This window comes from Anabrus simplex, chromosome 1 (assembly GCF_040414725.1).
Source record: "Anabrus simplex isolate iqAnaSimp1 chromosome 1, ASM4041472v1, whole genome shotgun sequence".
NCBI classification, from domain to species: domain Eukaryota; kingdom Metazoa; phylum Arthropoda; class Insecta; order Orthoptera; family Tettigoniidae; genus Anabrus; species Anabrus simplex.
In genome coordinates, this window is record NC_090265.1 from 436,943,617 (window position 1) to 436,968,185 (window position 24,569).

Here is a 24,569-nt window from a genome sequence, read left to right on the forward strand (position 1 = left end):
TCCAAAGAAGTTCAGACCGCCCGGCAGTCTGCGCGTCTCTTCGTGAAGAGCGTAGCCAGACATTTACCAACATTAATTTTGATGCGCCACTTCTCGAGCCAGGGCACGATAGTGGTCAGCGCTGCCTGAAGGTATTGTTCGACTCTGGGGGCATGCCACGAGACCGCGGACAGAGCTGTGTCGTCAGCATACAATAGTAGTTTGATGTTCGCAGGTTTTGGCATGTAGGAGGTATACATTTTGAACAGCATAGGGGAAATTACTCCGCCTTGCGGTACTCCGGCTGTAATGGGGCGTGCTGTCGATAGCTCCTTATTTACGGAGATTTGGAAGCTACGGTCGCTAAGGTAATTGCGACTAACGCTGTAAGATACCCCGGGAAGCCAAGGGTTCTTAACTTATACACTAGTCCGTCATGCCAGACCTTATCGAATGCTCTAGCGACGTCAAATTGACCTTATATATAGTATACTGTAGTAGTGCGTAAATATGTCATGCAAATATACATCCCCAGAGCGCTCTACGGTAAGGTTCATTTTTTTTTACACATAGGCCTAGTGAAGCAAAAGCAAAGTTACCTCCGTACAGGCCATGAAGCCTTTGGAGGAGTGGAAGGTAAAGGCTTCCACCATTGTTGACCTCCGCACGTGGTGGGGTAGTGTGGTTAGCCCTACGCCCGGCCGCCTTTGCCTCCAGGAATTAACCTAGTACTCATTTTGGTGTAGGCTGAGTGAAACTCAGGGCCATATGCACCTCCTGAAGTGGAAATCTCGTTTCTTAAATTTTACGATTTCCTGACGGGGATTCGAACCTACGTCCTTTCGGGCGACCGAGCACGCCTTTACCGCCTCGGCCAGGCAACCCCTTTCCTTTACACATAACCGTAGGAAAATGAGAACAACGAACATTGTTCTGATGGACTCCATATCCATATGCGGCTGGGAGGCGTGACCAGTCTTAAAGAACATAATGGGTAGGAGGAGCATTGTGATATACGGGTTATTGGCTCTTAAGCGTCGATAAATTCGTTTTTCCTTCTCAGGAGTCAGCATCGTTTTCACTTCCATTTATTTGCGGTTTTAAATTATAATAAAAGGCTTGCAGTAAACTGTATGTCTGAGGATAAAAATTGGTCCAGGCGTGGGACAATGTTGCGTGTTAGGAGAAGTTTACTTACCCTGCTGGTTAATGCAAGACTTGGAGACTTGAATGACTTGATACGGCGTGCAATTACGGAGCAGTCTACGCGCGCTTTTATCCTGATTGCTGAGAGGCTCTCATTGAGCAAGTGGAGCGGACATGGGTGTGGTTCTAGTGGGCGATATACTCCTCAAACTCACATCGTCACTCTCATCCCGGAAGTACTTCTCTCTGTTCTCTTTGAAAGTGCTTTATACTCTTCTTCAGTTTTCCCTAACAATCATGAGACAATCTTCGAGAACTTTGTTACTATACCTACATATTTAATGCTTCACGAAACATTATCAAGCCCAACAGAATAAATGTAGGAACTAAATGTATCATCATCATCATCATCATCATCATCATCTTAATCATAAATAAGTAAAAGGACTAATAACTCATATGTGCTTTCATTCTACTTCACCCACTGGTTACGAAACAGGAAAAGGACGCCATAACAACCATCGTAGCCAATCACGCACCGCAATTTCCGGCGTAATTCAAAACAATTCACAGCCTTCGAGAGGAAATTATTTCTGAGTATTTAAATTCTAACAAGTGCTCATGAATACTCAAAAAGTGGCCTGTCCGGTAACATAATTACGAATTATTGAAACTGTCATAATCACCAAACATTGATGAAATATACATTAAATTTATCAGAAAACTCCAGATATCAATGCGCGATAAAAACAAAGAATGTATGTTTTACCAACCCCACATTTTGTACTTCCTGAGTGATGGAATTTACCACATTTAAAAGTGATTAACCATAACGAACATTCCTATCTTTCAGGATCTTCTAGTTGCCATGATAGCGATATCGAAATATTGAAGGATAGGTCTATAATAGAGGGATATATGTTTTCATTCTTAAGAGCGATCGCATAAGGTAAGGGGGGCCAATATCCAGACAGCCCTATTTCCAGACACTCGTAACGTCTTTGTGGTTCACATTTGAAATAAGCGCGGGATGTGTTTTCGAAACAGTTAACTAGATGGCAACATTCTTGCAGTAGAGTGAAACGGCATGGAATGACAGGACTTGCGCGGTCCTTGCTCCACACAGGATCAAAAGAAACACGGTAAGAAGCGCCTCCTATACTTTTCTTTGGTCTTATATGAATCGCTTGTTTCAGAAACGATACTTCTCCAACGTACCAAATTGTTCAGAAAACAGAAAAAACTGTCCGTAGTGTGTAATGTCGTTTCTATCTTTCCGATATTTATTATGCTTGTTCTACTGTTGAAATGACTATGACAGATAGGTTGTTTGTATGAATTAGTCCAATACGTTCCTTTACGGAATTTGTTGAAAATGGTGGAGACGTGCTGTTTCTGCAATAAACACCATTAATGAGAATATAAGGCAGTGTAATTTTAACGTCATTTCAATTTAAAAAGGAACTTTATTTGTACTGAGGAAATATAGTGTTTAAACCCATCATTTAATAGTTATTTGTAAGACATACTTATTTACATATATTAAGATTAGACCACATTGTATAGAAAAATAAACAGAGGAATACTTATTTTATGTCCCTTTCCAGAGTTCAGAATATATATAAAACAACACAATATAATAAAAGTAACATGTAAGTATCTTATCTTTGAACAATGTTTCTCACTTCTATTGTACTGATGTTGTCCATGCAAACAGTTCATTATAAAACTCATGGTATTCTTCTGGTATGTAAGATTCCAACTTCTTTATGTCTGCTAATTTATTTTCATTTAATGGAACACGGCCTTGTGGATAAACAAGTCTAGTTGGTAACACAGGGAGACTGGTTGTAGAAATAAGCAACTTGAAAGTATGAACGCACAGTCCATCAATACAGTATTTTCCTAAGACATGATTTTCCTCACACTGAAACTCCATAAATTGAATTATATGAAACTACTTTCGCATCTCTTTTCACACCTCTTCCTAGCGACTCAAGTGAAAGAACTTGAAGAATGTCTTCCACCAGTTGTTGAAATCAAGAACGTCTGCAGTTAGCACCATTTTAACCGTGAATCTGTTATTATTATTTGACAAAATTATAAATTCAACATACTCTCTAAGGGAATAAATTCTGTCTATTCTGCGAATCTTCCTTTTCACCAAACCGGAGTCGCGATCGCAAGGCATGAAAGAATGACCTCGAATCGGAAAACAGTGGTTTATTTGTTTAAATTTTCTACTAATAACAAGTGTTTGGAGAAATCTAACAACTGTGTTGTTCTTATTCTGGCCTGGAGGCGATGTGCAGGTACTTTGTCGACTTTGGTAGCTCACTGTTAATATAATCTAAGAGAAAGAAACAGACTTCATCTGGACCCTTCTTACTTTGTTCCTCATTATATATATAAAATTTCACTGTATTATCTTTCAAGTTATGGATATTGAAAACATTAACGGTGAGCTGTCTAAGGTAGAAAACTTCCCGTACAAGTATTTGGGGCAGTTGAAAATTTTGCATAGTCATCTTGTTTGCAAAGACTAGCCAGTGACCCAATTTTTCGAGCAAATGCCTTAGCTATTCTCTGGTGCACACTATACTCTGCTCCAGCTACACGTTTGGCATTGTCATTTAGGGATGGACTTTTCATCTTCACCGACAGTTCTTCTCATTGAAAACACGTGTCAATTTGTGATCTTCCAAATGCCAGATTAAGACGCTCCTTAAAAATATTGCGGTTCAGCCAAAAGGAAACCTGTTTATGAGGATATTTCTCCATGTAGCAGGCATGCATCACTTTCAGATTAAGTTTCTCACTCAAATATTCCATTTCTCTAGCGGAGTAATGAGATTTTTTCGTAGTGGATGATCGTATGTGATCTTCAATCAATTTACATATTTCCCCTGATGTTGCATTAGCAGAAGTACTTTTACCTCGTAAGTCCTTTGGTGACCTACCAGAGAGCAACAAAGATGATAAACGACGAATGGGAGCTTTTGTCGCGGCATGCATACTTTGGAATGCTTTGGCACATACTTCCTGTCTTCCAGAACTAGATGTTACATAATATTTGAAATTACTTGCCCGTGACTTTGTACTACTTTGTGAAGTAGGCTGGTTTATAGCAAAAATAACACCTCTCCAGGATAAGTGCTCTTTCTGCACAAAACGGAAACTTTCCTTTGAGACTGACAGGCAGAGATATATGGTAGAAGTGTTTTTTCCTGCACAAAATGGTAGCCCTTCGTGCATTAATCATGGCAGTAGTAATAACTCATATAGTGCAAAAAGTGGAGCAGTGCTGTTTCTGCAACAAACGATTCAAATGTATTCTGTAGGACGTCTCCTTTTAACTCGAACTCTTTCTATCAATGCTTGTAAATATGTGTCTTGTTCATTTTTAATTTCCTTGTCATAAAACTTCACAAATATTTCATCCCGATCCCCCCCCCCCGGTACTTTTTCAAAACACCTCCGTTTACACCTAGAACAAATTCGCCTCATTTTAAATAACAGTAGTATAATATTTAACTGTTACTGTATGCCACATTCTTAAACATAATGTGAATATATTTTAAAGGTCTCATCCATTAACATCTCTTAACAATAGTATCAAATCTAAGAACAGAAAAACTGGCATCACACCATAATAAATCAACATACTCACTTGCAAACATTTCCAATTTTCTTCTTCTCAACAACCTTTGCAGCACAGTTTATATATTCTGCACTCTTTACTCTTGCACGTATCACTTGTTCTCGTTTGTAGCCTATTCAACATTTTTCACATCACTTTTTCACCTCCGACACAACAGTTTCTTCCTCACTAGTAGACATCGTGAATGGAAATGGAACAGGACGTTAACATTTGGAGGGAAATTGGGAAAGCATTCTCAGCGCCTCCTATGGAAAGCAAACACAACTACTTTGTGAAGTGGGCTGGTTTAAAGCAAAAACAACACCTCTCCTGGATTTCTTTCTGCACAAAACGGAAACTTTCTTTCGAGACTGACAGGCAGAGATATATGGTAGAAGTGTTTTTTTTTCTGCACAAAATGGTAGCCCTTCGTGCATTAATCATGGCAGTATTAATAACTCATGTAGTGTTAAAAGGTGGAGCAGTGCTGTTTCTGCAACAAACGATTCATATGTATTCTGATCTTTCGCTTCACTTCAATTGAGAAAACGTACAACGTGAGAGTAAGCGAACCTGTGGCATTGCAGATAAAATATGTTTAACCAGGCGATGTGTGGGTGGTAATATGTAGATCACGGCACGTGTGATCATGGCGCGAAATTTGAACGATGGACGGGCTTGTTCCTATTTCTGGACGCTCGATTGTAACCAATTCCAGGCACCAATACATACCAACGATATATTCGAAGCTGGTTGATTGTACAGTATAGCAGTGGCGGTGCGTGACTTTCGTCACTGGGGGTTCAACAGAAGGAAGGATTATTTTGCCCCCCCCCCCCTCCCCAACTTCGCCCCAACATACTACCACTCCGACTTTGGTCCAAGTCCCTTCGCTTTCTGCACTCACAAAGAATAAACAGGGAAAACAAAACATCCTGTTGGTAATTTCGCACCCACACATCCACTCGATTCTTTTGCATAGGGCCTATATCCATTCTGAATTTACGCACGATTTCTTTACTTTTAATCTGCATCGTTATATCAAGATCAGGCAGTGGGCGGCCGGCATTCTTAATCTCAAGTTTGCACTCAAGAGAGAGAGAGAAGAAAATTTTGTCTTTCTAGGTATCTGGACACTGTTCATACTCATTTTGTAGCTCCTTACCTTTCCCGAGCACAAAGATTGTGGACGCAACCACAATGCACAAAAACACACACACGGACATAAGATTGTAACTTCTTTATATTCTAAAAATTAAGTTTCTGTACGACACAATAGTACAATGACACGCTTGCTCAGCGTACAGTAATATAACGAATTATGATAAATACTGCAAAGTTTTACAAACACTAGTATCACATTTGAAAAACAGAAGGAAACGTGTGTTCGCACTGTTGTCAACGGTGATAATTTAATTTTACGAACTCGTGTGGGCTAGGCAGTTAGCATTTTCATTGCTATTATCTTCCCGCTATTTTTTGCCTCAATGATTTTAAAGTTAAGTTTCTCTCCAAGAAGTAATTACTCCAAAGAAGGCAAATTAATAGATGTTCAGTAAGTATTAGTAGTATATTTGGAACAAAATATCAATCGGAATTTGGCAGTTTAATGTGACTTTTGGTAGTAATGATGCTTTCCAACACTAGTGTTAACTATATGTACTATTCTTTGCTTCCGTAGTTAAATTCCTGTAAAGGCAACAGATGGCAGGCATGTACTAGTTGTCTAACCCCAACAACACGACTTGCGATTACGAAGACGGGTGAGAGTGACATATTGCGCATGCGTAAATCACGGATATTAGTTTCTGCGATATCCTGGTCTTGTCTACGTGTTGGTAGGCATCTCCCCGCACCTCACCACACCCTTCGCCAAGGTACGGACGGAGATGTGGCCTTGCATGGGGGTGCATTCCAGACGAGTATCCAGCTAGGACTTCGCGCGCCTCGCTTGAATTGAAAGTCAGTACGAGTATATTACGGATAGATGAGCTTAGCAAAGGCTTCGAGATTGACAAGGCAGTTGTGAAAATTAAGTAGTTAAGTACAATGTGATATAAACTGGAGGTTCATTGCTCCATTGCGCTATGCCAGAAACCGCCACTGCAGTATAGGTTAAAGAGACCACCGACATATATACAGACATAATTATTAAATGTAATTATCCTTTTACGTTTGATAACTTAGGTTCTCAAACTATCAATTCAACTTAGAGGGGTGCCCAAGATGAAGGGATCTGACTTTTTCTTCACATATCAGTACAATAGCGCTGCATATACATGCTGGGATGATGTAATTACACAGTAAACACAGAACACTATCTGCGTCTGACGAGCACTCGCGGCAGCTTGTACGTACGGCAGGAGTAACAGATATTGTACTCATTACAAACATTAGTCATGACAGAAAAGCAGATTTTTTTTTTGCTAGGGGCTTTACGTCGCACCGACACAGATAGGTCTTATGGCGACGATGGGATAGGAAAGGCCTAGGAGTTGGAAGGAAGCGGCCGTGGCCTTAATTAAGGTACAGCCCCAGCATTTGTCTGGTGTGAAAATGGGAAACAACCCGATAGTGGGATTCGAACCTACTATCTCCCAGAAAAAGCAGATTTATGTTTATTATTAAGCTGTTAATTATGCAGTAGCCTACTTGTAATTATAGTAAATGTGTAACTAAGGCACAATTGTAATACCACATTGAAACTTCACAACAACACACTAATTCGCAAGTCACCGCGAGCGGAACAGGTGTTTATTTTCAAACCTTGAGACTTGAGATGGGTACATGCGTGGTAGCAATTCTTACCCCTCGCAACCCTTCCCCCGCAACCGCGCAACTTTTCTCACTTGCTTCTTTATCGAATGCCAGGTGGAATGGGGAAAATACAGTTACTGGGAAAACCCATCCTCTCAAGCCATTTCTCTAATCCCATTGTTCATGACGACGGAACCTTTATCAGGCAATTTATCTCTTTTAACAGGACAGTCCTGATATGACCCATAGGGCTGACCAGCTTCGGTTTTAGAGAGGTGTCCTAGATAGAGGGGAAACGAGGTTCTATCTCAATCCCGTTGTGAAAAATTAAAAAAAAATACGGACAATAATGTTTATGTGGCTTTTATGGTATAGACTATTTCAGTGACGTTTCTGCATGAATGAGATAATGGGTTCAGTGTCGGTCTGTGTGTGAACAGCAGGAAAGCGTGATTTTGTGTGTGGCAAATGTGTTGAAAAACAACATGAAATTCAAACAGTAATGTACGGTGCATGTGTTAAGTTGAACCGTCGTAAATGGCAAAAATATGATGTCTGGGAAATGGCATGCTATGTTCCAATGGTTTCCGGATTTAAGAGTATATGTTCCAGTTATGGGACGTTTTTAGTTAATGTTTAAAGTATTGTTTTTATGTATGCATGTAATATTATCTAAATGTCATTGATCCCACTACTATCATTAAATCATATCATATGAAACTGCATATATTTCAGTGGTAGAAAATTTTACTGCTATGTGCTATATCCGAAAACACCTGAATTGTCCGGATATAGGCCCCCTATCCTCTACTTCGCCAACCTTGACGAGGTTTACCTTAAGGAAAAGAAAACCCTTCTGCTCTTCTATAATATTATAAATGGCGCGATAGCAATATCAAAATATGGAGGATCGACCTGTAATAGAGTGGTATCTATTTTTATTCCTACGAACGATGGAATCATCTGATCAAGCTTCAGGAGGTTTGCCTTAATAAAGATGTTTTAGAATCTTGCAGACGGTGGTGTATTAGTTACTCTGTTCTATCGAAGGAGCAACAGCTCGTGGGGTCTTGAATTCGGAGCGCGAAATGGCGACCTTGGAGTCTCAAGTTTACATCCCATCTCCTTTGGTGACCTCTCATTCTCTTTCAATCCAGATGGTATTAGGCTTTATAGGTCTCAGGATATCTTCATTTTCTTGCGTTCTACGTCCGTTTTATTTGTTAGTGTCAGACCACTCCTTCTTCCTTCTTATCTAAATAGGTATGATTATATCGTTGTATATTCATCGACAAAATGGTACAGGTGGGGAGAGGGGAGGGACTGCCCCACTCTTTTCCACGACGCCACTCGACGTAAACACTACTTCAACTCGATACAGTTTTATCTACAAGTGGTCCATGATTACTACAGAGAGATAAATGGCATTGTAAGAAACAATGTTCACGCTAACAAATAATTTAAAATTAAATAAATAAATTCGATTTAATAATTCACTTTTTTAATTTGCTTTACGTCGCACCGACATGGATGGGATAGGAAAGGCTGGCAGCGGTAAGGAAGCGGCCGTGATTTTAATTTAGGTACATTTGCCCAGTATGAAAATGAGAAACTACCGAACACCATATTCGGGGCTGCCGACAGTGGGATTCGAACGATTTCACATCTTATTTAGCCCGCCTGGCAGCCATGGTCTATACTGTATATGGTCTGACACGGTGGTTATATGATTCGAGTCCCGTTGGTCGAAAAAAAATTCACCCGTCAGGGGTGGTGGTGGTGAATAATTTCTAAGCACTATATTGCGTGCAAAAAGTCTGGATTTAATCCCAGGCCTCTTCACTGTGATGCGTCCGTCCGATTGAAACTTTAAGCCTTGAGCAGACCCCTTGGTACTGTACCTTTCTAAGGCATCAGTACATGAACCAGTTACCATTATTCATAAATATGATGTTAGAATGGAGCACCATCGGTGAGCCTCGAACTCAGCCCGGTTTGTCGAAGCCTCACCCTCCCCTACTAGAATAATTCGCTAGTCGAGTCGGTATCGCATTTTCGGGTCTGTAGACTGTCCGATGGGGCGGTAAGTTCTTTAGTAATAGTCTCTATAGTAGGAGGAAAAGTTAATTATGAGAGGAATACCATTTCATTACTAATGAGAAGAGAGAGAATATCTTGTATAACAAATTTTTACTTACACAGGTGAAACACATTATTTACATGGGTATGCCATACAAACACCTTACATACAGTAATTTGGGTGATCTTGACGTTTAAATGTTCGATAGTCTTTTTCTACACTTCATTATACGTTTAAATATTCAAACTTAAGAAGGCGTTCCCTCTCGAACTATTACACTACCTCAGACTTAGAGAGGCGTTTCTCTCGAATTATTCACTCTACACTTACATTAAATCACACACATATTCAATCAGTATGGACACACCCCGCTGTAAATCTGTTTACCTGCCAAGAATTAATATATTCAATCTGCATCAAATTATGATATAAGTTTGCTAGAATCAGATGAACTGAAATAGGCAATTTACACTCCCAATCCTTTGAAAGTCGCGTTACAACACTTCCTTAAGTTAAACGTTGCCAAATATGCAGTATAATAAACACGCTCATTTCATTAGGATTTTATCAACACATATAACAGGACATTATTTACTCAACGATGTTACGTATGGACAAGCATTTAGCGACTTCAATACCAGACATCATAAACACAGTATTATAGCACTACCTGCAACAAATGGACAAGAATATATACATTTCACATACACACAATGAATCACAGGTGGCCTTAGTCACCTGCCACTTGTGACAGTAAGCTTTACTGTCTCCTGCAATGAACTCAGGACCTTCTGAGACAGGGTATATCTGACCTGGAATTCCCTACACGCTGTGAATAATTAAAGAAATAAATTGGAGGGATCCTTCCTTTAATGCTCATTTGGGATCTCTGCGACGTTGGCTCTATTTAAATTAACACACGTAATCTCTGTGCCGAAAGGAAAGAAACTCGCCACTTGTATCTGTTCTATTTCACTGAAGAAAACGCCTTCACTCCCCCGCTTAAAGGGGCTCATAAAACTCCAGCTGTAAGCTGCCCGTGACACACTTCCAAGGGGCGGCCTGCCAAGCACTTCCCAGACAGTTATTTCACGGCAAATAATCTATTCACTTCTTTCAATACTGCCCACAATAGCATCACAACAAATCTCGCCCCTATATCCGGCCGTACTCAACATATTCACATCGCGATATACACCTCGCGTATCTTAATGACAGATTCCAAGGGAACTTCACATTTTCATTTCACACTATATATTATGGCTACAGCCTGTTCAGCCATCTCATTTCCTCTCGGTACATTGACCACAATGAAGATTTAATGATGATCTCCTGCCACCAGGGTCCGAATTAACTTGCGCATTCGCGAACTAATTAATTAACGATGTAAGATACCCACTGTCTCGATGCCTTGTTCCAGGTGCCTTAGTTACTAATTAGGAGGGATCTCTACCAAGTGAAGCGCACCAAAAAAAATGAATTACTGAAAAATCTTGATGACTCGTATATGCTATGGAAAGATGATAACTGGAGTCACTTTTACAGAATATTTAAACCCTCTCTACTTGACAACGCTTCACACTTAATTAAACCAAGGTCCTTATAATTACGTCATGCATTATCGAACCCTTATACAAGGATGGAAGTAAAATATGGTCGTCCCAAAACCATGATGAAAGTATTCTATAAAAGACCCAAATAAAAATGAAATTATTATTATTATTATTATCCCTCTGAAATGGCGTGCTTGCAGTCTACGTTACATCTAAGTGGAAAATCTACATATTTACAATGGGACACGACCTTCAAAGACATAAATACTTGGAAATGTACTCAGCCTTCTGGATACCACGTTCACAGCTTTACAGGAGGGCACACCATGGGCTTAAGCTGCTTGCATCACGTCATCGGCGATGTGAAGACCCATGATGACTTCCTGGCAGGTCATACACATGACAGCGACGTTCCAGACGTTCTCGGCTACCAGGCGAAATTCCGGCAAACAGCTAGATGACTCGTTCACTCCGGTACACAGCAAAACTCTGGCATTCAGCTGGATGTCGACGTTCTCACAGACATGTAAATGAGAGGAAGTTATCTCATGTGAATGCGTTAGTTTAATACACATCACAATTTGAATATATGATTGGATCTGCTCAATAGCACGAGCATTCCAACCCAATGCCGGTATTGTCTCTGTAGCCCGACACTGCTCCCTTCTCATGTACCTATTCTTTTATAAACAGCATACAGCTATTCTAGGTCCTGAATAAAGAATGTCACTGGTTAGGCCACTACTGGGTTAAAATTTCTCGTCTCACACGACCGCACTTCATGCATATTCTATTTCACCTAGTCATGCGTAAGTCAGGCTCTCAACTGCATTATGGATTTATAGACGTGACACTACCCTTAATTATGCCGACACTGAGCCGTTCACGCACTTTCTTTGTATCTGTCATTTATGTCGAGAACACACACGCAACACCACGCACTGAGATACCTGGCTATTGAGGTTAATTGAGCCGTATTAGTTTAGGCACATATGAGGCTCGACGCACGACCTCTTCGACACACGGACAGCGGTTGTTACGGTTTCGTACCGTTCCTATTTTCTTAATTAGCGGCACGCTGTACGCGCTGACATCTCACACAGATTGTGATTATTTCCACATACTCACAGACTTTAATGAATCACTGCATTACACTGCTCAAATTACAAGATTATTTCTTCACCACGACGAAATACTACCGTACTGGCGTTACACTGAAAATGCACTGGGTAGTGTTTCCCCCTCAGCTCTTGAATATATAGGCGAGCTACGCTAGAGACCCGAATGCTGAAGGTGGGGGATAAAATGCAACCCTTTCTCACACGTTGGTCCGTTAATACGCAACGTATAGTGACGAACAGGATATCAAATTGTAGCTCTTGCATTCTCATTTCCACTGAGTGAATGTTTTTTAAATAGCTTCGTATATTCTCAAGCAATCTCAAAAGCGTCCTTTTGCCTCTGGCGGTGAATGATGACGAGCACAGGGGATTCCTTGTGTTCGCTGTCACGGTTAGGGTCCAGCATCTGTTAGTCATTAAGACGCGCCCTTGTTTACAGCGTAGTTACCGCTCTGTCAGTTAAGTAAAGCACTTCTCGGTCTCATAATTATGCGTAAAATTCCCTGATTCAAATGAATGTTTGCGCTTAATTATCCATTGGGTATTTTGCGATTTATAAAAATTAACAGAAATAAAACAGCTGAACGCGATAAGTTGGCAGTGGTGGATGAGCGAGGAAAACAGGGTATAATGTTTAGTTTTCACGTTGGATATACTCTCTGGGCTCAGCTAGTGGCCTAGATTCTTTGTCACTTGATAACGCGTATCTTTTCATCTCGCTCGCGGTTGGAGTGAGAAAACTTCGAGTACAAGCGCTCTTGCACCGCCTTGCTGCTAATTACCAGCAACTAGAGCTGGGTCGCGCGACACTGGATACTGCAAATCGAGTCCTGGAGCGGGCAGAATAATTCTAACTTGGGCAGTTTTTATCGTAGAATGACGCGGGAAACGGCATATTCCATCTCCTGGATATCATGACATACCATAGGTGACGTTGTGAACGGTCACAGTACTATTCTACAAGAGTAGGCCATGTACTGGCACCGCTTTCACCCTTTGCCTTCCTACTGTCATATATCACGTGAATGATTTCATCTCATTAACCCATCTGATGAGCTTGACGTCAGGAAGAGCATCCAGTCGTGAAACTCGCTATGAAGATTCATGCCACTGGAATTGGTTCGTAAAGAAAGGGAATCAGTCAGATTTTTTTCGAAATTGAGTTGACATTGAATTTCTCATCTTGAATGTTTATCACATCGTTTTATAAAGATAATAATAATAATAATAATAATGCTATTTGCTTTACGTCCCACTAACTACTCTTTTACGGGTTTCAGAGACGCCAAGGTGCCGGAATTTAGTCCCTCAGGAGTTCTTTTACGTGCCAGTAAATCCACCGACACGAGGCTGACGTATTTGAGCACCTTCAAATAACACCGGACTGAGCCAGGATCGAACCTGCCAAGTTGGGGTCAGAAGGCCAGCGCCTCAACCGTCTGAGCCACTCAGCCCAGCGTTTTATAAAGAAAGGAGACCATTCCAGCCTATCCTTCACTGTGATATTGTGATTAGAAAGTTAGCGTTTTACAAAGGAAGGGCATCGGTCCGGACTGAAGCTCTACTTTTATGAAATACCCATAGAGGCGCTAGGTGTTTGTCGATTAGCAGCTTGCTACTCACTTGTATGTTTCTTTTTGTATTGCTTTGAGGTAATTTTATTGTATAACTGCATAATTATTGTATAATGAAGTATCTTATTATTTTTCATTATACAGAATCTAATAAAACTCCTATATGTTTTGTCTATGTCTGACATTCACAATATGAGACTAACGACTGATGATTGTGTTGAATAGGATGAATCAAAAGTCTGATCCATCAATCTCGAAGCAGAATGTGAGAAAATAATAAAATGCAAAATAGACAATTATACCAGCAAAAACTGTTGGGCGTGACTGCATGTAGACTATACTATATCGTTAATTTACTCAATCTAGTATAACATATTGTATATCTATCCTGACTTGCTAGTGAGGTTAGGGGACGACATTAATTTACTAGCTATATATGCCTATTTTGTTTCTGTTACATCCCAGGTACAAGAAGAAATGTATGCAGAAACTGCCTGCTGGTGAAATATTATCAATTTATAGGCGGGTTTCTAACATGGACAGCAAGGATGAACAAGACACATTCTTCTGCCCTTATTCCGTTAAATGTGCACACTGCTCATTCCAATCAGTGCTTCAGAGTAGGGATTGAATAGCTCGAATACTATGATGAACCAGTGTGTTACGTACCAGTAGTATCAGCAAATTTATGAACCAGAGGAATGGCATGCTAAAGAAGAAAGTTATCTAACTCCCCAGCTACTTCCCGCCAATTTTCAGGCAGGCTGTTACACTCGGTATGACCGGGCGAGTTGGCCGTGTGGTTAGGGGCACTCAGCTGTGAGCTTGCAACCTGGAGATAGTGGATTCGAACCCCACTGGCGGTAGCCCAGAAGATGGCATTTTGTTGGTTTCCTTTTTCACACCAGGCAAATGCTGGGGCTGTAACGTAATTAAGGCCAAGGCTGCTCCCTTCACACTCATAGCCCTTTCCTATCCCATCGTTGCCAGGAGACCTATGTCTTTCGGTGCGACGTAAAGCAATTTTGTTTTTAAATACACGGTACGCAGCAGTAATCCTATCTATCGGAGATGAGTGGCAACAGAAAGCACAAAGCGCATTACAACAAACAATTTTATGAGCTTTCTATATTGTAGGGCTTCGCACTTAGTTTTCTTTCGACTCTGTGATATAAGGGCGTCATAAAAATATTTATAGCGTAGACTGTAGTTCATTATTCTACGACTTTACGTACCGATTTTCATTAAATTCAGTTTACCAATCTTCTTGTGACCCGGGGCTGATATAGATTTAGTAACAAAAATTCAAATTCATGAAAATCTCTGTGATCATAGCCGGTACGGTAACAATATATAAGACATAAATGATCGGAAATTTAATATTGTATAACTTTAGTTATGTAGTTTTTATCGATACGACCATTAACAACATAAATATTTGAGAAATAAAATTTTGGCTTTCCCCTAAACTACCATTTCATTCAGCGTGAATAAAATTATTTCCTAGATAATAGCGACTTATTCCCCGGCTTTTCATACGGATTTTCATTAAGATAGGACCACTAATAACATAAATATTTGAGAATTAAATTTTCGGCTTTCCCCTAAACTACCATTTTTTTCAGCGTGAATACAATTATGTATAACCTAGATTGTAGCGATGTATTTCCCGGCTTTGCCTACCGATTTTCATTAAGATATGACCACTAATAACATAAATATTTGAGAATTAAACGTTAGGCCTTCCCCTAAACTACCATTTCACTCAGCGCCAATAAAATTATTTATCGCCTAGATTGTAGCGACATATTCCCCGACTTTGCATACCGATTTTCATTAAATTCTCTTCAGCCGTTTTATCGTGATGCGTGTACGTACAGACAGACAGACAGACAGACAGACAGACAGACAGACAGACAGACAGACAGACAGACAGACATAATGGAAAATTAAAAAATGCATTTCCTTGTTACTGTGGACACGACTGATACAGAAATACCATCTTTTTTTAAATTCTGTGCAATATACAGACAAAACTCTTATTTTATACATATAGATTAAAGCAGGAGTCAAAAAACAATGAAAATGAAAGCAAGGTTCATGCCATTTGTCTAGATTATATGCAAAATTTAACTGTAGCAGTAATTCCCGTTCGGGAAACATACTACTTATGTCAAATTAATGTCATTGTTCTTTCCATTCAAAACATCAAAGAGAATACTGCCACAATGTATCTGTGTCATGAAGGGTGTGCATAAAAGGGTCCCAATGAGGGTTATGTTCATTTCTCATGGATGATGTGAACAATGAAGTCCCCCTAACTACTGAAGAATTGTTATTTATTTTATTCCAATAATTGTGGGGGCCAAAATAAACATCGTGTCCTCGCCAAATATCTTTGTGCATTGACAGATACAGAAAGACACAGAGGGCACAGCTTCATGCCATACGATCGAGATTTCAGTATAATTAAGAGGTCACTGAAAAGAGTAGATTGTTTGTACGCAATGAGAGATATAATACAGAGGATTATTCATAGTTCAAATAATTACAAGAAGTTCATTGTGAAATGCATTCAGACTCCTGACATGTTAGATTTCAAACGCTGGTGGCCTGAGTTTTATTCCAAGACTACAGTTTGAGAGGAGACTAGAGGTAGATTGATCCAGAAGAAAGACAAAATTAATTTTAACTTTCAGTCCTTTTCACATATTGCTTATAATTCAGAGTTTAAGGGTGTTATCATTCCTAGGCCGTTCATTGATGGTTTGAGCATAAACACTTTCAGACTAGGTAGCTCCAGACGAGTACTATCATTTTTGCCAACAAACTCTGCGTACCCATCCGGAAAGGTGCCATCAAGAAGAGAAAAATTGATGATCTGAAGAAACGGGTCGAGTATATACCTGACGAGTATCAGAAGTACTTCACGGAGCTGACTTCTTGGCCTACTGTGACAGGAGGAAATGACAATGAAGATGATTAATAGAGGAGGACACGGAAGATTTCGTCTCATTTCAGTAGCTGTTCTTCATCCTGAGACTTGGGAGTTTGTTGTATTATAATATTCTAACATTTTTCTGTGAACAATAAAAGGCTGTATACTATTCAAGTGGTTAGATAAAGTTACTAAGTTGTAAAACTGTTTTATAAACAAAGGTCATCAGTCCACAAGATTTTAAAATTTGTATAATTCAACTACTGATGAAAAATTCTTTAAACATCTTCAGAGGAATCCTAATGTGCATTCTCTATTTTATTGTAACAATTTTTACATTTTTCTATTATGATATTAAAAGGTCCAGATGTTTTTTCGTTATTTTCCAACAATTAGATAGAATGGATTGAAGCCCTTGCGTTATGAACCAATTCACATCATACCCGACCCCATAGAGAAACGCGAAAATTGGTTGATCACATTCACATGCTACAGATGTTACTTGCTGTCACCTAGCGACAAGGAAAGTTAATATTGCATAACCCCACCATATTATCTATATAAATGAAGTTGTACGGGGTCCAGTGTCTGTAATTTAATGTGATTTGACATTTTTTCATATATCTATCCGTTTTAGGTCAACTCAAGACCGTATCGGGTTTTCATTTTTCGTGTCTGTTTGTCTGTTCCACCATCACGGCGAAACCCCTAGATAGATCTCGACCAGACGTCATATTTAGAGTATACTCATCCCGGGGAAGGTTTTGATATGCATGTGATTTAAAATATATTTGAATAGACGGGAGATTTACAGGAAAACCAGAACAGTTTTCCTCCATTTCCTCATATACTATTGATTTTATGTAAAATCCATGGATTATACGTGAAACGTCTCTTTTCGTTATAAACAACTTTTGTTATGTTCATAATTTAGCTTACTATTCAAGTGACGGACAAAATTACTATTTTCTGCGGGTATCATGCTCTGCATTGAGTGACCGACAGACTGACAACGAACCTACAGGTTACCATAACAACGTCTCCGACTGCTTGCAAACAGGGAAGTACAGTATTGCCATTTTCGTCATCATTCCTGTAAATTCGTGATTTTTCCTTGGGTAAAAAGCAAGGGAGACGTCAACCGGCCATTCTGCGAGATATTGGCGGAATATCGTTGGAGGTTATAACCGTCCTCGAATAGCTATAAAAGTAATACCACCACAAATCATATTCTTATCTGTTTACCTAAGATTCCCTGCGCCTAAATTTCTCCTCTGTTATCGCTTTCTATTATCCGTAACTCATACCATCATAATTTATTGAGGGACATTTCATTTTCCAATACATCTACTTGGTATTTACGCATTTTTCCTATCCGGCTGCCCTCAGTTATAATCCTATTTTACATTAATTTCAACTTTCTTAACTGTATTACTTTCTTCCTTAATTACTCCGCATGTATGCGAGTACTAATTCCGGAACCTGAATACTCTTTTCTTCGAGGAAAAATTCCGAACTGTTCAAATGTATAACTTTTGGCCCAGGAAAATATCGAAATATGGATGCAATTTTAATGACGGTGCAGACCTTCGTTTCGGGATAATTGGTGGCTAAACGGTAAGTCGTATTACAAAACAGTTAGCACAATCGCCGTTCTATTTGGAGAGATCAACAACTTTTGTCCTATGACTTATTGCCGTGTCTCGATTGTTGATTCGTTAGATAGCATAGAATTTCTCGATTATAATCAAATCTTTTGAACTCGATTGTTACTTGCTAAAGGAAAAGGGGCCTGCCTTTATAATGAAAACCTTCCACATCTATTGTGAATGGCAGTTGCCAAGTGAGCCTGCCATTATAGTAGAAACTCCCGAACTCGATTGTGATTGGCAGTAGGAAATGTGGCCTACCGTTATCCTCAAAACTTCCCCAATGCCTACCTTACATCGGAAACAACGTATGGCGTCCTTCCTGTTTTGTTTCTAGGATAACGCTAAGATGCATGCAATTTAATATAATCTTACTCACTGCCTTTATAGCAATTTACGGAGTACGGGTACATTTGCTAGTGTTTCAATTATTTACAAAATGTCGTATATAATAGTCTATACCTTGTACCCTAATTATCCGAAGTCTACCACAATGATACTGGTATGTGGGCGTAATGGTGTCTATTCAATGATACACACACCATGGGTTGAAACTTGCATTCATAAGTCGATATAAAGCAAATGAAGGAACGCTCACATTTTCTACCCCGTATAACTTTGTTCCCAAGGATTGTAGGACAACCGTTATGGTACCATCATGACAGCCTTAGAGGAAACTTTCTAACGGTACTCCACATGAGGTGTCGGAGTCTCTCTCTTTATAATTTTTGTTTTTAGGTTATTGTATTGATTATTCTGTTTGTTTATACACAAATGATACCAGAATTGTTCAAAATAGATCAGCCATTCGATCGCTGCTGTGGTTCGCAAGTTGTTGTTAACGGGGAAATCCATTTCAGTGTGTGATTTCTTTCTGTTAGCTCTCTTCTTCTGCGAGATGGGCTGTTACATAATATTCAAGCGGCCCTTGAGACACTCGCCTTCTGACCTCAATTTCTTTCACAACTCTTCGTGTGAAAATTAAATTTCCATCCCCGAAGGAAATATGCAAATATCAAGCTGTCTTATTGCCTATCAAGGTAATCTGAAATGGAAATTTCAGGCAAAATGTGCATTTAACGGGAATTAATATTTGCTACACGATCGTATATTTCATTTGCTTATCGCTTTTTATTAACTCAGTACAGCCTGAAGAATGTTAAAAGCAACAGAATTCGCGATTCATTTTTAAAAAGACCTGACAGACAAAGGTTCATGAGGTAAAAGTATTGTAAAACCCATAGACCATGCTTGCCCCCTTAATTCAATGATGCTTTCACGGCCGTTGATAAAGTTTCAGAGGTTTATCTAACAAGACAAGAAGTATGAATTAAAAATGACTCCACTACCTGTGTTAAATTGTCTTGATCCATGGCTGGCTGGTCAACGTCTTAGCCTTCAGACCTCGGGGTGTCGGGTTCGATTCCCGGCCGGTTCATTGGATTGTAATCGTTAACGGTTACTTCCCTTGACTCGGGGTTAGGGTGTTTGTACTGTCCTCAACATTCCTGAAACCCTCACACCACAAAAATACACATCACTACCATTCCCCAGAGAAACATGGAGTTTTCGGAGTGACGTCTACCTTACGAGGACTGCACTAGGCTCATAATGGCCATACACATTAATAATAATAATAATAATAATAATAATAATAATAATAATAATAAATTAAGGTACATCCCCAGCATTTGCCCGGTATGAAAATGGGAAACCACGGAAAACCATCTTCAGGGCTGCCGACAGTGGGACTCGAGCCCACTATCTCTCGGATGCAAGCGCCTCTAACCGCACGGCCAACTCGCACATTATTATTATTGTTATTATTATTATTATTATTATTATTGTTGTTGCTGTTGCTGTTGAATTTTATGTGTTTTAAATTGTTTATAAATACTGAGTAAGGTTCAATACCAAAATACGCGTTGGAAGTGCACTAAGAATATTAGTTTAAATGGGTTCAGTTATACTATGTAGCTTAATATACATTGCAAATACCGCCAATAATGTTTAATGCAACAAGAAAGATTTCGTGTTATGTGGTCAGTGCACTTGATCACATTATATTGAGGAATGTTTTGGTGCGATTCCTTGTGCGCCTTGTTAGGTATTCATCGTCAATATTCAGGTCTAAAAATGGAGCTGGAAGGCTAAGCATGCTTATCCAGTACAGTTTGAGCATATAGACCAGTTCCATCTGCGACAAACACGCCATACTTGTGGAAATACCGCGTGAACTCGAGGTTTCAACGCCCTTACAAGGGATAGCTAGGGTTGCTCCTGCACTAAGTGCCCTTTGGCTTCATGTGTAGACAATCCGAAACACCGGATTCGTACCCGCTCCATTTTTGATCTCCATAAAAACATTTACAGAAAAAAAAAGAACTTTAATATTTTGAAATAATAATAATAAGAAGAAGAGAAGAAGGAGAGTAAGAAGAAAAAGAAAAAGTAACGGGTAACCGATTGGAACCTTTCTTTAGTGTTAGCCCTATATGCGGGAATGGCTACCTCCGAAAACCGAAAATGTGGTTAGTGGGACGTAAAGCCAATAACATTAAGAAAAGTTATAGAACTCTTCACTTGGTTATGAGGGTATTTAGTCGTGGTAGTAAGGATGTAAAAGAGAAGGGGTATAATGCTCGCGTAAGACCCTATTTAGAGTATGGTTCCAGAATATGAGACCCACACCAGTTCTTCTTGATACGAAAACTGGAAATGATCCAAAGAAAAGCAGCAAGATTTGTTCTTGGTGATTTCGGACAAAGGAGTAGTGTTACGCAAATGTTCCAACGTTAGTGCTCGGAAGACTTGGGAATAAGGAGACGAGATGCTCGACTAAGTGGTATGTTCTGAACTGTCAGTTGATAGATGGAATGGAATGACATTAGTAGACGAATAAGCTTGAGCGGAGCTTTTAAATGTAGGAAAAAACATAATATGGAATTAAAGTGAACAAATTGAGGTAAATATTTTAATTTTGGAGCGAGCTGTAATGGATTGTTAATCTATCTCTATCTCTATCTAGTAATTATAAAAGGAAGTGTTTGTCTGTCTGTCTGTGCGCGATGCCCAGCAAAATCTGCAGCACGTAGAGATCTGAAATTTTGAACATAGGTAGATGGAAAGGGGTCCGAATGCACCTCGAAGCCGGAATTTTCATTCGCTTTCGTTGGTGAGTTATGAACGAAAAACCATCGGAAAACGTGCATTGGGATATGACAATCCAACGTGCTGTCACCAAGATGAAAAATGCATAGAGTCGCTGTCGCTAGGCAACGTACATAGAGATAGGTAGAGAACACAATATGCAAGGAGCCATTTTACGTCCAGGACGTAGGAAGCTGTTTTTGGTCTTATATGGTGTGAGGGCATATGACGGTGTTGATGATGATTCGTCCGTCGGATCGGGCCGTTAAGTCTTGAGCTATTCGAGAGGAGTGGGCATATGTGCCGGCGCCGGGTTTCATCCTCTTCATTCTTGCTATCATGCCATTCATTTCTTTCAACAAGCAACTTTTATAAGAATTACCCGATGTTCTACACATTTACAAGTCAATCGACAACACGGCAGAGCTTCGAAAGACTTGGAATCACCTAGAGTACCCTCGAACATCTTAGAGCGGACGATTGTGGCACCAATTATCCTTCTTAAGAATAAGAATCCTGCCCTCTGCAATGAACACGACTCTGAAACTGATGACTAATATTATTGAAGCCATTCTCATGATTGGGCATGCCGCGAGCGAAGTAATATTCATTCCTCGGATTCGAATAATTTCTTCGGATATACAGTTTAAGTTTAGATCTCTGCAGTGTTCAAAATAAAATTTCTCTATGTAATAATAATCTTCTTCTTACTATATATAAAAATGGATATATGCATGTATGTGTGTGTGTAAATGACACATCTCCTCCTAAACTACTGGAGCAACTTCATCGAAACTTGGTACACTTATGACTTACTATCTGGAGACGAGCACTGTGGGGGTAAGCCATCCGTAGCTCCTTTAGGGGTGGGGGTCAGGGGGGGCAAGGTATAAAAATAATCGAAAAAAGTGCCGAATCCACAATTTTCGGGGTCGCTGAGATGAGCAGTGACACTCCCCATTTTTCAAATGTCGAAGTTCAGCTCCCTTTCGCATGGGGGGCGAAGGGGGAGTGATATATAAAATTAAACGAAAATAATGTCGAATACATAGTTTTCGGGGGTCGCCGAAGTGAATTGTATACTCTGGATTTTTAGTATCAGGAGACAAACAACGCGGGGGTAAGAAAGCCCAAGAACCCTTAGGGGGGGGCGAGGGGGTCAGATATACAAATTAACGAAAATACTGTCGAATCCATACTTTTGGGGGTCGCTAGGATGAATAGTGAGCCCACTTGGTGGTGCGGGGCGATGGGAGAGTTATATATATCAATAATAATGATATATAGAAATAATAGTGTCGAATACATAGTCGCTGAGGTGAATTGTGACACTCCGAATTTTTAGTATGAGGAGACAAACCACATGGGGGTTAAACACCCCAGGAACCCTTAGGGGCGGGGGAGGGGGCAAGCGGAGTGAGATATACAAATCATCGAAAGTAGTGTCGAATCCATACTTTTCGGGGTCGCTGAGATGAATAGTAACATTCCGATTTTTTAAAACTCAAAGTTTAGCCCCCTTTAGGGTGGGGGAAGGGGGAGTGAGATATAATAGTAATCAAATATACTGCCGAATCCATAATTTTCCGGGTCGCTGAGATGAATAGTAACATTCCGGATGTTTAAAGTTAACTTCAGCCCCCTTTGGCATAGGGGGTGAGAAAGGGTGAAAAAATAAATTGTCAGAAATGACCGAGATAATGGACGTGTGTATGTTCCAGTATAAATTTCAAGTATGACTTACTACCTGGAAAACGTACTGTGGGAGTAAGACGCCCCTAGAACCACTAGGGAAACGGGTAAAATATTATCCACACTAATAAATGGAAGTCTGTTTGGCGCGACCTATATATATTGTACTATATATATAAATTAAGGCATAAAAATGAAAACAGACGTAAATTAGTGAGACCATTCTAGGCATCTTAGAAATTTAAAACTTGGTACCAGACAACCTGATGATTTCTGGATCCCTAGAAAAATCTCAAATTCTCATAATTCTCTGAGGGGTACATGCTGGGAGTTTCAAACCTGCATAAGAACACAGTCGGTGATATTTATCCAGAACCTACAGGTTTTATGGGCTTAAAAGCTTCCTTAAGGTCCTGATTTTTAACCCATATCAAGATAGCAGCACAATCTCCCAGACAATTTAGAAAATTGATATTTGGCAAAATTATAGCTTTTAGCATGTAACCGATGGAAAATTTACGAGATGTTTAAAAATTTTATTTTTTACCCCCGAAAAAATATCGAAATATGGAGGCAATTATAATGACGGTGCAGCCCTTCCTTTCGATGTATTTCGTGGCTAAACGGTAAGTCGTATCACAAAACGGATGGCACAATCTCCGTTCCATTTGGAGTGATATACAACTTCGGTCCTATGACCTTTTGTCGTATCTCTATCCCTTATACATTAAATATTTCCATATTTCTGGATTTACCTACATTTTGCACTTTATACACGTACAATTGATGGTTTGATTCACTTATAGGAAAGATGGGATCATCAAATTCTACACGAATATTGGCCCACCCAGTAGCCCTGTGTGAGCCAAATTCTATGTTTGAAGCTGTAGCATTAGTATCTGAAAAGTAATGCACTGTGTGAACATCTTAAACAAATTTCACCCTATTCAACGTTTCTAAAACATAATGAATTGTGGTAGACAAGTGCACCTACCGTTATCATCACAAATCCACAACTCGCACTTTACATTGGAAACATCGTCTGCGGAATTCCCTATGCTTTTTCTCGGATAACGCCAATTTACATGCAATTTAAAAATTATTATTAACTTCATGTACAGTAATTTACTTACATATCCGTATACAATCTGGAATACCGTAGCGAAGCACGGGTACAATTGCTAGCATAATTGTGAAATTGTATGCTTTAGTTGTATTTGCATGTTTCTCCCGTTAGGAACTTTCGGAGCAGTACGTTTTCTGATTATAGTAAATTATATTTGACAGTAA